Source organism: Panthera leo, chromosome B4, assembly GCF_018350215.1.
Source record: "Panthera leo isolate Ple1 chromosome B4, P.leo_Ple1_pat1.1, whole genome shotgun sequence".
In the NCBI taxonomy this organism is placed as follows: domain Eukaryota; kingdom Metazoa; phylum Chordata; class Mammalia; order Carnivora; family Felidae; genus Panthera; species Panthera leo.
In genome coordinates this window covers 60,518,627-60,533,111 of record NC_056685.1, presented here as the reverse complement: position 1 = coordinate 60,533,111, position 14,485 = coordinate 60,518,627, and the positions used below count along the sequence as shown (strand labels likewise).

The following is a 14,485-nucleotide window of genomic DNA, read 5'->3' as shown; positions in this document are numbered from 1 at the left end:
CCTTCCCCAGGTGATGCTATCCTTCACCTGACTCCCACGCTATCTCCTTCAAGGTACACAAACACCCAGTTTCATCTCCACTAATCTAAATCTTGGCCTTATCACTGAGTCAATGGTTAGTGGCACTGCCCTCCTGCTCAGAGTTCCTTCTCTTCACACTGGCTGCACCACCCGGAATTCTGCCTCATATTGCAAGCTATAGCACGTTCCTAATAGGTATCTGCCTTTCATTTGGCAGATGTCATACATGTCTAATATACAGAGGAAACCTAGTAAAAGTCTAAGTGGTTATTCTAGACCAGTGTTTCTCAAGGTGGAGTCTACTGGAAGTACATGTTAAGAATGCAGATAATAAGCCCCATCTCTAGTCTCTTAAACTAGAAATTTCTGGGGTCAGGGCTATGCATTTTTGATGCACACTGAAGTTTGATCTCTCCTGCTTGTAGATGAACTGCTATCTTGATAACCACAGACTTAAATTAACTGCTTCTTGAGCACAGGACACTGAACAAAGATGAATCGAAATGAGGAGAGCTTATTTGGTTACTGACCTGTGGTCCACTTTGTAAATGTATTCTTCAGATTGTAAAGTTTCGGAACAACAATATCACACTCTGTGCTCTATGTATGCTGCGGAGTAATTTCCTATCGGTATGTCCTCCCCAGCCTACACTTACAGAATTTGCTTTCCAGACCTAATGAATTTTCTCTTTATCTTTTTGGCCCAGATACCTGAGCTTTACTGCCATTTAGAAGCTATTTCTCTTAGACTTACTCATTTGTAAATTGTGAAATGTTTACATTAGCTCCAACAAAATTTAAACAGTAAATTTTAGGTGCAAAAAGAAAACAGCAAAATAGCTGCCAAGCAGCAAATGAAATTATTTATAACTACTGACACACTGTCACACAGCCAAAAATATTTTCTGGCTTTAGTTATGAAAGTTAAACGTACTCCTCCACAACACATTGCCCCACAACCTCCTCCTATCAGAAGGGTACATGAGCTCCACCCCAACCCCCACACACACCCTACAAAGGCCTGCACACAGATCCACAGTCAAAAAATAGTTACTACAAAGCATGTTATATAATGGAAGCAAAAGGGAGTCCAGAGACAAGTAGTTTTTAAAACCACCAAGCAGCTATGAAACAGAAGGGAAACCAACAAGCTCTTTCCTAGAATTAGCATTGGGTCTTTCTCAAAACAATTTGTGCTCATCTTTATTTTGTCAAACACATGCAAATCTGTTTTTAAAAATTGCAGCACTGGGGCGCCTGGGTGGCGCAGTCGGTTAAGCGTCCGACTTCAGCCAGGTCACGATCTCGTGGTCCGTGAGTTCGAGCCCCGCGACGATCTCGCGGTCCGTGAGTTCGAGCCCCGCGTCAGGCTCTGGGCTGATGGCTCGGAGCCTGGAGCCTGTTTCCGATTCTGTGTCTCCCTCTCTCTCTGACCCTCCCCCGTTCATGCTCTGTCTCTCTCTGTCCCAAAAATAAATAAAAAACGTTGAAAAAAAAATTTAAAAAAAAAACAAAAAAACAAAAAACAAAAAAAAAAAATTGCAGCACTAATTAAATTTTCACCACTCTTTCTAAACTTTGCAATGGAAAAACAGGCACACACACACACACACACACATCTGAAATCTATGAGAAGAGTACATGCCTTGGGGGGTTCTAGTGTATGTGTGTGACTTTTATTTTTTAAAAATTGCCAAATTCTAGGGGCTCCTGGGTGGCTCAGTCGGTTAAGCCTCCAACCCTTGATTTCAGCTGAGGTCATGATCTCACGGTTGGTGAATTCAAGCCCCATGTCAAGCTCCACAATGCGTGGGACCTGCTTGAGATTCTCCTTCTCGCCCTCTCTCTCTGCCCCACTTGCCCTCTCTCTCAAAATAAATAAATAAACTTTTAAAAAAATTGCCCAATTCTATTTCTGAGATTCATTTTAAAAGAATAATTTTAATAGATGTTCATAAAAGGAACCTGTATTAGCTCATTCTGGCTGACAGGAAAAAATTTTTTTTTAGTTGAGGTATAATTCATATACAGTAAAAGTCACCCTTTTTTAAATATACAATCTGATGATTTTTGACAGATGTACACACTTGCCTAACCACCACCAAAACAATGCTCAACTGTGTTGCCCATTAGAGCTGCCACATGTGGGTCCTGAGCCCTTGAAATGTGGCTAATCCAACATCAGAGGTAGCGTAAGTGTAAAATACACACCAGACTTCAAAGACTTGGGGAAAAAAATGCAAAAGATCTTATTAATATATGGTGAAATTATAATGCTTTGCATATAGTGAGTTACGTATTAATATAATAAAATCAATTTTACCTGTTTCATTTTTCCTTTAACGTGTGTATTAGAAAATTAAAAGTTACTGGCTTGCCGTAGCAATCTCTTACTCAACACATCCCCAAAGGCAAGGGAATTAAAAGCAAAAATGAATTACTGGGACCTTATGAAGATAAAAAGCTTCTGCACAGCAAAGGAAACAACCAACAAAACTAAAAGGCAACCAAAGGAATGGGAAAAGATATTTGCAAATGACATATCGGACAAAGGGCTAGTATCCAAAATCTATAAAGAGCTCACCAAACTCCACACCCGAAAAACAAATAACCCGGTGAAGAAATGGGCAGAAAACATGAATAGACACTTCTCTAAAGAAGACATCCGGATGGCCAACAGGCACATGAAAAGATGCTCAACGTCACTCCTTATCAGGGAAATACAAATCAAAACCACACTCAGATATCACCTCACGCCAGTCAGAGTGGCCAAAATGAACAAATCAGGAGACTACAGATGCTGGCGAGGATGTGGAGAAACAGGAACCCTCTTGCACTGTTGGTGTGAATGCAAATTGGTGCGGCCGCTCTGGAAAGCAGTGTGGAGGTTCCTCAGAAAATTAAAAATAGACCTACCCTATGACCCAGCAATAGCACTGCTAGGAATTTACCCAAGGGATACAGGAGTACTGATGCATAGGGGCACTTGTACCCCAATGTTTATAGCAGCACTCTCAACAATAGCCAAATTATGGAAAGAGCCTAAATGTCCATCAACTGATGAATGGATAAAGAAATTGTGGTTTATATACACAATGGAATACTACGTGGCAATGAGAAAGAATGAAATATGGCCTTTTGTAGCAACGTGGATGGAACTGGAGAGTGTGATGCTAAGTGAAATATGCCATACAGAGAAAGACAGATACCATATGGTTTCACTCTTATGTGGATCCTGAGAAACTTAACAGAAACCCATGGGGAAGGGGAAGGAAAAAAAAAAAAAAAGAGGTTAGAGTGGGAGAGAGCCAAAGCATAAGAGACTGTTAAAAACTGAGAACAAACTGAGGGTTGATGGGGGGTGGGAGGGAGGGGAGGGTGGGGGATGGGTATTGAGGAGGGCACCTGTTGGGATGAGCACTGGGTGTTGTATGGAAACCAATTTGACAATAAATTTCATATATTGGAAAAAAAATAAAAAAAATAAATGACTTATTGGAGTGTAAAAAAAAAAAAAAAAGTTACTGGCTTGCATTTGTAGCTTAAAGTACATTTTTATTGCCCAGTGCTTTAAAGATCATTTCTACCCCCAAAGAGCTCCCTCTTATCCCTTTGCAGCAAACATTATTCCTCCACCCCCAGCTCCTGGCAACTGCTGATCTAATCTCTAACCCTAAAATTTTTCTTTTGGTAGTCTTTAAAAAATATTTCCTCTTTTTTGTCTTCTAATTTTCCACTATCATCTTGTGTTGTTTTAAAAATAGTTATTTTGGGGGCACCTGGGTGGCTCAGTCGGTTAAGGTTCTGACTTCAGCTCAGGTCATGATCTCACGGTCCGTGAATTCGAGCCCCGCATCGGGCTCTGTGCTGACAGCTCAGAGCCTGGAGCCTGCTTCCGATTCTGTCTCCCTCTCTCTGACCCTCCCCCATTCATGCTCTGTCTCTGTCTCAAAAATAAAATAAACATTAAAAAAAATAGTTATTTTTAACTTTAAAAGACCTGGAAGTGCCTTGCCTGATCATTTCCTATAGTTATCACTAACTGATGTCATTTTCATTAACCAGTTCTAATGCTGGTAGGCCACCACAACAAGTGCATTCTGGGTAACTCTCTTCCAAAGGAGCCGTGCACAAGTGGCTGATAATTGAATAGAGACCATTGTGCAAACACACAACAGCTCTATTCAAAGATGCTGTAGGAGACCTGAGCCAGAGGTGAAGAACCTCCTGTAGCTTAATTTTATTTAGCTTTAGGGAAGTGGAGAGAAAGCTTCATCTGTGCTAAGAAAAGGTTGGACAAAAATGTAAAAAGCACTTACAGGTGGGAGGGGGAGCAAGGAGAGGAAGCTTTGGCCCCCTGGCAGTGTCTGCTGATGGGAACTCTGTGATGGCTGATGATAATTGCCAGAGAGATGCAGAGACAGCCAACCCGCATCTCTCCCTAGCCCCCACCCTAGGCTCACCTATAACAGGTATTCAGATTTTCGGCTTCTATTCACATTTACTCTTTATTCATTCCCCAGATACTGCATACCATCTTTCTGATCTTCCAGAATCTGAGAATAGTATTGGCCACCTCCTGTCCATATTTTCTCCCATTGGGTTAGTTTGGGACCTGCATGCTAATCTTTCCACCTCTGGACTCTTGGGTTCCTTATGGATAACCAACTTTGAACACATCTCCTGAGATTTCTATACCTCATTCACACCTCCACCTCCTTCCTTTGCAATGCCCTAGAGAACTAGAACAAAAGCTTTGCATTTTGAGCATTTTACTGCTAGTTTTTTAAGTTAAGGTAGTAAAATGCCAACTAGGCTCTGGGGTTTCTTGTTTCCTCTGAGATAACTAAAAGCACCTCAGGAGTCTACATTCCCGCCCCCCAATCCTCCACCCCAAAGATTTCTTGTGGAAAATTCTCTCCACTAAAAGGACCCAAGTGAGAATCATAGCAAAGGAAGAACCGCTGGCCTCAAACAGTTTGTATCCATGCCATCTAAATATACAGCACGGATGGCATTCATTTCACCTGACCTCCGCTTAGTCCCAAAAAGAGCTCTTCCAAGCATTTCCACCCCAACTGGAGAACGTACTAGAAATGGAAAAGTCTCCAGTATGGTTCCCAAGTGAGGCACTGAGAAAGGATGATAACTCTGGTGGTTCCTTATGACCGCCACATCCTGGAGGTGCTCACAGAACAGGCACCAAGCTGGTGCACATGGATACTACCTGAGAACCACATAGATTTGCCTTTCTCTTGTGGAAGCTCCAGCGCAGGGGCAGGAGGTGGTCAGATAACCACACAAATACAAGTATAATTATTAAGTGCACATGGTTTTGATACACAAACAGGGTTGGACACGAGTCTATGTTTGAAACCTTAAAATAAAATAAAAACATTTTCTCCAGAGGGGAGCAGTACCAACGAAAGAGGAACAAGTTTCAGTTTTCTTTAATTCTGGAATGAAAATAAACCATTTACCATACACATTCCACATATATAATCTCTAATAAATACCAAAACTCTGCAAGAAAAGCATCATTATCTCTATTTTGTAGAGGAAGCAGAGCCAAGTTAAAAATGGACTTGCTATTGCTAGAAGTGGCCTGGAATTTGACAGGCACTCAATTGGTAGGCACACAACTGTTAAATTAAAAAACAAACAAATTTTTTGAACAGTACAGCAAGTATTTTAACAGCTAGGAGAGGACTATAGTTTCCCCATATTTGGTGTTGCATGAGGCATTACCAATCTCGGCCTCAAGTAGGTATAAGCCTTGACATTAGGAAATAAGACAAAAGCTATCTGCCTATATGTTTGGCAACTGGATAATTTGCATTTAGTTCTCACTTAAGAGATAAAGAAGCAACCATCTCCATCATGCAACAGTCTGGCCATAGGCCCTTGGGGAATTAAAGCCAGTCCAAAATAAGGTTAACATCAGCAATATCTACAGGAAGGGCTGTTATGAGGACTGAATGACACAGTCTATACACAGGCTGTTACAGTGCCTGCCATTTTTCAAAATACTTCAACACAGGCAGTTGTGATACAAAGGGGATTATTACTTTTTTTTTTTTTTTTTTTTTTTACCTATACTCTGGGGCAGTTAGCTCTCAAATGACTAATCAAAAGCTCACGTAAACAGAAAATCAAGTCAATTATCTGCTCCACCAGAGGGTCGTTGTTTAGTATAATGGCTGCCACAAATGATTTTTCATAGATCAAACAGTATTCATGATGGACTGTAAGTATTGTACAGATATACTCTGTTTACACTAAGTGGGAATGAGACTCTATCCAACCCAGTTGTCTACACCTTTTTAAAATGGTGCCCTTCGCTGAAGACTGTCACTAGTCCTGTTTCTAGACATTTTGGAAGAAATACGGTCACCTGATCCTGACAAGAAAGCCAAATCCTGATGCTAGAATATTGTCCCATCTGCCTCTAGTGAAACTTTTTGTTCAGAGTGCTACCCAAATGCACAAAAAGCCACAGCATAGGGACCTTCTAGAGCAGCTCTGTCCCACAGAATTTCTCTGCGATGACGGGAATGTTTAGTTTGTCCGGTGATAAGCTAGCCACTAGTTATGGGCAGTCACTAGGCACTTGAAATTTGGCTAGTATGACTGAAGAACCAAACTACTAATTCAATTTTAATTGCCACATGTGGCTAGTAGCTACTCTTTCGGATGGCACAGTTCTGGAGCTTACAAAAGAAGGCTGTGTGGGGGCACCTGGGTGGCTCAGTCGGTTGGGCGGCCGACTTCAGCTCAGGTCACGATCTCGCGGTCCGTGAGTTCGAGCCCCGCGTCAGGCTCTGGGCTGATGGCTCGGAGCCTGGAGCCTGCTTCCGATTCTGTGTCTCCCTCTCTCTCTGCCCCTCCCCCGTTCATGCTCTGTCTCTCTCTGTCTCAAAAATAAAATAAAACGTTAAAAAAAAAAAAAAAAAAAAAAAATTAAAAAAAAAAAAAAAAAAAAAAAAAAAAGAAGGCTGTGTGATGTTTTTGTGCCTGTGTATTAAAAATGCTTTATATGGGGGTGCCTGGGTAGCTCAGCTGGTTAAACTCTGACTTTGCTCAGGTCAGGATCTCACAGTTTGGGAGTCTGAATCCCACATCGGGCTCTGTGCTGACAGCTTGGAGCCTGGAGCCTGCTTGAGTTGTGTCTCCCTCTCTCTGCCCCTCCCCCATTCTCTCGCTGTCAAAAATAAACATTAAGTAAAAAATTTTTTAAATGCTTATATGTGGAAGACCTACAGCGCTCATCTACTGCCACTGTCCACTAGGCATATCAACCCACAATATATAATCAGCTGAGGCTAAGTTCCCAGCAGCCTAGCTCGATAGGGCCTCTGGGCTCTGAAGGCAGATCTGGGTGGTCTGAACTGCACAAGAAGTTAAGATGGGGACAAAAATACACAACTCAGAAAACAGTCATGAAAATTCAGTGAACGAGCATGTGAAAGCACCCAGCAGAGTGTGCGGCATCTACAGAGGCTTGAGAACATTTAACTTTGCTTTACACGGAAACACCATTCTCCTTTAGTAAGGTGCGTGAGTGTTGGTAAGGTTTTGTCTGTTTGCGAATCAACATACAAGTAGAGCATAGGAAACTGTATGTACCCGTCCTCTCCTCATCCCCCAAAATAAACACTAAATATTTCAGCTAAGAATTTGGTTTGGAAGAAGGATGCCCCTGTCACAAGAATTCCTATAAAACAAGCTATGGGAATAAGGAGACTTCCTGGTTTCTAAAGAACATCTCTTGTAATCTACTTACACTGGGTTTTTTTCTCCCCCCTCCCAACTTTTGTGTGTGTGTGTGTGTGGTAAAATACACATAACATAAAATTTACCATCTCACCCATTTTTTAGTGTACAGTTCTGTGGTATTAAGTAAATTCAAATTTACCTTGGTTTTTGTCTCCAAAAATAAAACACAGTAAATATGTAAAAAGATGGTATTAAAACATGCATAAGGTAAATAAACATCAAATTCAAGAGAGTGATCAGGGGAGAAATGGGGTAGAAGGGAAAAGGGAGAACTAGAAAGGGGTTTAAGTTTTATCTAGAATGTTTTATTTATCTTCAAAAAAAACCCAAATATGGCAAAATGTTAAGACTTGACTGAACTGATAAGTATATAGGTGTTTCTTATGATTTACTAGACTTTTACATATTCTTTCAAAACTTTTTATTTTGACCATATAATAGGCTTACAGAGACGTTGCAAACACAGTATCCATACATCACCCCAACCCACTCCCTCGAATATCAACATCTTGTGCAACCAGCACAATGATCAGACCAGGAGATTAACCTTGATATAATACAATACTATTTAACTAACCTAAAGAAGATATTGAAATCACTTTACTTTTTCCATTAATGTCCTTTTTCTATTCTACAATAGCATGTGCACTAGTAGTTATTTCTCCTTAGTGTTCTGTAGTCTTTGACAGTTTTTCAGTCTTTCCTGGTCTTTTATGGCCTTCACACTTGTCAGCTATTTTGACGAATGTCTCACAATTGGGGTTTGTCTGATACTGTCTCATTAGTAGGCTGAGACCATGCATTATGGGCAAGACTATCACAGAAGTGATGCGATGCTGTGTCCCTGTGTATTATATTAGTCTGTGATAACTTTTCATATTGTTAAAATATTCATAATTTCAAAAGATAAAAAATATGCAGCTATATTAGTTTCTCCAGAGAAACAGGACCACTAATAAATATGTGTGTGTGTGTATGTGTGCACACGAACACACACACACAGGTTTATTATAAGGAACGGGCTCATGCATTTATGGAGACTGAGAAGTTCCAAGATGTGCCATCTGAAAGCCAGAGAGCCAGTGGTTTAGTTCCAGTCCAAGGTCAGAGGCCTGAGAACCAGGGAAGATGACAGTATAAGTTCTAGTCTGAGTCCAAAGGCAGGGGAAGACCAAAGTTCCAGTTCAAAGACAGGCAGAGAGAGCAAATTCTCCCTTACTTAGTTTTTTGTTCTCTTCAGGCCTTTAAAAGATTTGTTGGGGCACCTGGGTGGCTTAGTCGGTTAAGTATTCTGACTCCTGATTTCAGCTCAGGTCATGATCTTATGGTATGTGGGTTCGAGCCCCACAGCACAGAGCCTGCTTGAGATTCTCTTTTTCTCTCTGCCCCTCCCCCATGTGTGTATGTGTGCACTCTCTCTCAAAATAAATAAACTGTAAATAGATAGGTAGGCAGATAGGTAGATAGGTAGATAAATAAAAGACTGGTTGATGGCTACCCACACTGGAGAGGGTAATTTGCCAAATATTAATCTCCTCTAGAAATGTTGGGAAAATAAGTGAAGTTATGCACCATAAGATGGCCTACGGGACTAATATAAACTCTAGTTTCTAGCTTAGAGACCCCTCTTCCAGGTTCTTCTTTCCACCCTGCTTGCTGTGTACACAAAATTACTACTAATGCAGAATGCGGAAGTAACAGACTATAAATTGTCCCCCACACTTGTGCTCAGGGCTCAGATCTTTGGAGAAATGGTCTCCTCTGAGCCCGCCGGTGTTAAATAAATCTCCGATCCACCAAGATCTCTGAGTGCCGCTTGGTTTTTCGGCCAGCGTTCCAGCCTGGTTCCTGTGTTCCTTCACAAACACACCCAGAAAAATACTTAATCAAATATCAGCATACCTACTGTGGTTCAGTCTAGATAACACACAAAATTAACCCTACTAGTAGCTTAACTTCTAAATTAGAAACTTCCTACTGGGTATATCTAGGTTCCAAATCCTATCAAGCCAAATGGATTTTAGGAAGTGCTCCAATTTTTAAAGTTACCGTTATCACTAGCTTCAGGCCTTAAGCATTGTAAATTCATGACATACTATCATTTTTAAAAATCTCAGGGGGTTTTATCATGGATGATTTTACTTAGGAGAAAAGGCAACGATTAGCCAGCTTACACTACCTAGATTAACTGTGATCCAACAGAAGCAAGACCAGCAAGTCAAATTAAGGCCTTAAAGAAATTAACACAAGTTAATGAGAACCAATAATCTCCTGATCTCTTACTAGAGGTGAAAGCTAGGTTATCATTTAGAATTGACTACACTGCCCATCATAACATCCTAAACATGTTATGATATGCCATTGCTTCTATGTATCATGCTTTAAAAAATGTATCTGGAAGAATTATATATATCAAGCTATTAACAGTGACTGCCCTTTTTTCTGGCGCAAGAGAGAAGGTGAGTTTCAGAGACTTTCACTATCTGAGTTGTATATTAAAATGAAATACATATATATGTATATGCACGCATGGTTGACCCTTGAACAACATGGGTTTGAACCTCACAGGTCTACTTACACATGGATTATTTTTTTTTTCAATACAATACAATCTCTATTAGGGCTATTAGTATTTGAGCTTTGAGGAATCAAAAGTTATACTGAGGGGTACCTGGGTGGCTAAGTCGGTTAAGCGTCTGACTTCGGCTCAGGTTATGATCTTGCAGTTTGTGTGTTCGAGCCCCGCGTCGGGCTCTGTGCTGACAGCTCAGAGCCTGGAACCTGCTTCAGATTCTGTGTCTCCTCCTCTCTTTTCCCTTCCCATGCTCATGCTCTGTGTCTCAATAATAAACAAACATTAAAAAAATTGTTTTTTAAAGTTATACTGATATTTCCAACTGTGTTCCGGGAACAGGGGGGGCGGGGTTGGCAACCTAACTCCTGTATTGTTCAAGTGTCAATGGTACATATGTACATACGTACGTACGTGTGTGTGTGTGTGTGTGTGTGTGTGTGTATCAAGAGAGAAAAATGGTACAAATAAATTTTCAAGTTTTCTCTGAGGCTTCCCGCATTTGAAACTCTTTTACCTTCAGGATCACTGTAAATTTTGGTGGTTTAGGCAGGGAAATACTTTTTTCCACCTAAATGTTTATATATATTTCAAAGTGTTCCATTTCCATGGGTAACGGTACCATGCTCAGCTATTCCCTTACCTTCACTCCAACTTCACGTAAAGAAAGCTCCTCACAAATTTTTTCCTAGGTTCCCAGTGCTCCGAGAGGCAATCACAAGTTTTTATAAAAAGCTAGAGCACAGGGATCCAGGTCTCATTATGCCAAAGAGGAAGTGAATACTTAATTTAAATCTTCTAGCCCACCCCAAATGTGGATGCCATTGTTGGGTCAGTCCCACGTACCACACACACCTCTTGCATATCTTTTAGAACACACTGCCCCACTCAGAATAGTTTCTTTCAAAGAAACAGGACATGGGTTTGCTTTGGGGCTGGATCAACTCTCCTAAGAATCTTCCAGGGAGGAGAGAGGCGGTCATCCCCCTGAGAGACAAGAGTATGTAGAGGGTAAGAGTATTGGCTTTAGAGCCAGGCTGTGTAAGTTTAAATTCGGGTTCTAGGGTTTACGATCTTGGAACGTGTAGCAAGTTATGTAATTGCTGATGCCTTGGTTCCTTCATCTGTAAAATGGAGCAAATAATGGCACTTAACTGATTGGGCTGCTGTGAGAGTTAAATACTTGTAAAGTGCTTAGAACAGGACCTACCATGTAGTAGAAACTCATTAAATGCTAGAGAGTCTGCAGGTTCTGATTCCACCCCACTCCCCAGGGTTTAATCTAGGTCCTCAACCACTCATCAGAATTGCGGCCATTTGCCAGCTGTTGGGGAAGAATATACAGTTTCTCCCCAACTCCGACTCCTGAAACAGAGTTGCCTAAAACAATCTTTTTTAACAGAACCTAAAATTTAAGCCAGTACAACAGTGAAAAACTTGAGTCACAGCAAGCTTTAAATGTAATCTTGTTAAATGGAAACAAAGACAGAAAAATATTTGGAAAAGATCCTAAGCAACTAATAGATTCCAATGAGTTGAGGTTCTTTTAAGTCAACCTGTGTTTCTTGGCTTTTTTCCTGTGCGTGCACGTGTGTGTGTTTAAATCCATGACTCTTTTTTGACAAGTATAAAAACCTTATGGTTTCTTAAAATGCTATTTAAAACTTGAAATTTTTTAAAAAATGGACCAAAAGCGAATCTAATCAGTGTTAACTTAAGAATATACTTGTTCAGGGGCGCCTGGGTGGCTCAGTCCGTTGAGCGTCTGACTTTGGCTCAGGTCATGATCTCACAGTTCAAGGGTTTGAGCCCTGCACTGGGCTTTGTACTGACAGCTCGGAGCCTGGAGCCTGCTCGGATTCTGTGTGTCTCCCTCTCCTTGCCCTTTCCCCCACTCGCGCGCTGTTTCTCTCTCCCTCTCTCTCAAAAATAAACAAACATTAAAAAAATTAAAAAAAAAAAAAAAGAACATACTTGTTCAGTGGTGCTTGGGTGGCTCAGTCAGTCAAGTGTCCAACTTCAGCTCACATCATGATCTCACAGCTCGTGGGTTCGAGCCCTGCATCAGGCTCAACTCAGAGCCTGGCGCCTGCTTCACATTCTGTGTCTCCCTCTTTCTCTGCCCCTCCCACACTTGTGCTCTCTTTCAAAAATAAACAAACTTGAAAAAAAAAAAAAAAAGAGCATACTTGTTCAAAGTACACATGTGCTTTACCTCTAGGAAACTCTGAGTAGGTACCCTATTCCCTTCCTGAAAATCACTGAACGGACCTGAAAGCAGTATCGTATGGCCTCCTAGTTTAGATCAGACTGGGGTTGCTATAACTCATTTGCCAAGATGATTTTGCTCATAGAAAATTTTTTTTGGTTTAGTCCATGCAACCAAGAGCCTTTAATCCTACATGATGCACATCTGTCCTCCAAATTGCACATTTGGTAACAGTGAAAGATTTGCTACTTCTAACTATGAATTACCCACTGAGAACACTATAGCAGTGAGGGCAAAGTGACCAGACTCGATCACTGTGGAGCTATGATCTGATCAATTCTCAAACAACTTCATGACGTCATTGGAAAGGGAAGAGTTCACAATAGTGGTTAAGGGAAGAGCAGCCTGGGAGATGAGAGGGCTTGGTCAACAGAAAGGATGCTGCTTCCAATTCCAGAAGGACCAGGATACCCATGTTACTGGAAGCAGTTAACAGAACTGGACAAAGATCCAGCCAACAGACTGGCATTAAAAAATATAGACTTAATCTTACAATAAGGCAAACACCTAGCTGGGAAACTCAAAGAAGAAAATGGAGGTCCTCAGCATTGCATTCCTACAAATTTCTCTATATGTACTTTCACTTTCCTCCTTGTAATCTCATGGGATAACAATGAGGGTGTAACAACCTACCCCTGTGCCCAAGCCATGAATCCCATCTTTACTCTCTCCAAAAGTAGCAGCCAATCTCTTTTATTTTAAAAGTCTCCCCCTGTATTTATTCCTTATCCCTTTTTTATTTGGGAAGTGGGGGCAGAAACTAACCTGACTCTGCTTCCTCCTTTCTACTTTCTCAGACTTAAAAAAAAAATTTTTTTTTAATGTTTATTTTTGAGAGAGAAAGAGATCGCATGAGCAGGGGACGGGGCAGAGAGAGAGGGAGACACGGAATCTGAAGCAGGGTCCAGGCCCTGAGCTGTCAGCACAGAGTCCGAAGCAGGGCTCAAACTCACAAACCCTGAGATGCTTAACTGACTGACCCAGGTGCCCCTCAGACATTTCTAAAATATAGTCTGTATTCACTGTTCTCACTTCCTTTCTGCTCATTCGTTCCTCAACCCAGTACAAACCTACTGATCCCATTCTCATGAAAGCCAACCAATAACATCTACCCTGCCAAGTCCACTGGAAATTTTGTTTTAATCATGCCAAGTATTTCAATATATTTTGAATTACCTGGAAGAATGCCTGATAATTGAATACCACCACCCTAAGTACAGCCTTACAGGAAAAAAAATCCCAGTTCCCTAACAGGGGTTGAAGGCCTTCCATGATCTCACTGACTCCCCTTTACCTCATCATACTTGATCTCCCCACACAGTCGGCTGTTTGTCAGCCAGGTGTCATTGCTCAAGCTGTCCCCTTTCTCTGGAAGGCCCTCTCGCTGGACCCCTACCCCTTTTAACCCCACTAACTTCTACTCCCCCATAAATGGTCAGATCAGAAGTAATCTCCTCCTGGAGTCCTTTCCTGATACCCCTACCCAATCTCACCCTGGCTGCATGAGGCACCTCCTCTTATTCTCCCACATTATTTTTAAGTCCTGTTGCTACACTTACCATTCTGTCCTATAACAGGTGGTTTATGTCCGTCTCACCAAATAGGCTCTCAACTCCCTTAAGACAGGAACCATCTTACACACCCACATGGCAAGAAGGAAGGAACCGCCATCACTTTTGTCCTTCTGCCCTCAGGAGGGATCCTCTTCAGATTAGGATGGTATGAGCACAGAATAGTTTGGAAGCAAGGAGACAGCCCTTGTGGATTTCTATCCCTTTTTTTTTCTCTTTCCACATTTCTGACTATAACTTAGGTCCTTGTGTTGCCATAGTAACCAACAGTCTCAG

At 41.4% G+C, this 14,485-nt stretch overlaps 1 protein-coding gene across 8 annotated transcripts in view; it reads right to left on the bottom strand.

Annotated features, from left to right (window-relative positions):
• PPFIBP1 (PPFIA binding protein 1) overlaps positions 1-14,485 on the bottom strand; it is a 174,241-nt gene that overhangs the window by 84,035 nt on the left and 75,721 nt on the right. For 4 of the 8 annotated variants that reach the window (XM_042946147.1, XM_042946139.1, XM_042946144.1 and 1 more), the window contains exon 1: positions 14,198-14,479. The exons of 2 other annotated variants lie outside the window; for them this stretch is intronic. The gene's annotated coding sequence lies outside the window, so the exon portion shown is untranslated. Of the gene's footprint in view, positions 1-14,197; positions 14,480-14,485 lie in introns of those variants that run through there. 2 more of the 8 variants (XM_042946145.1, XM_042946146.1) reach the window with 1 other exon arrangement.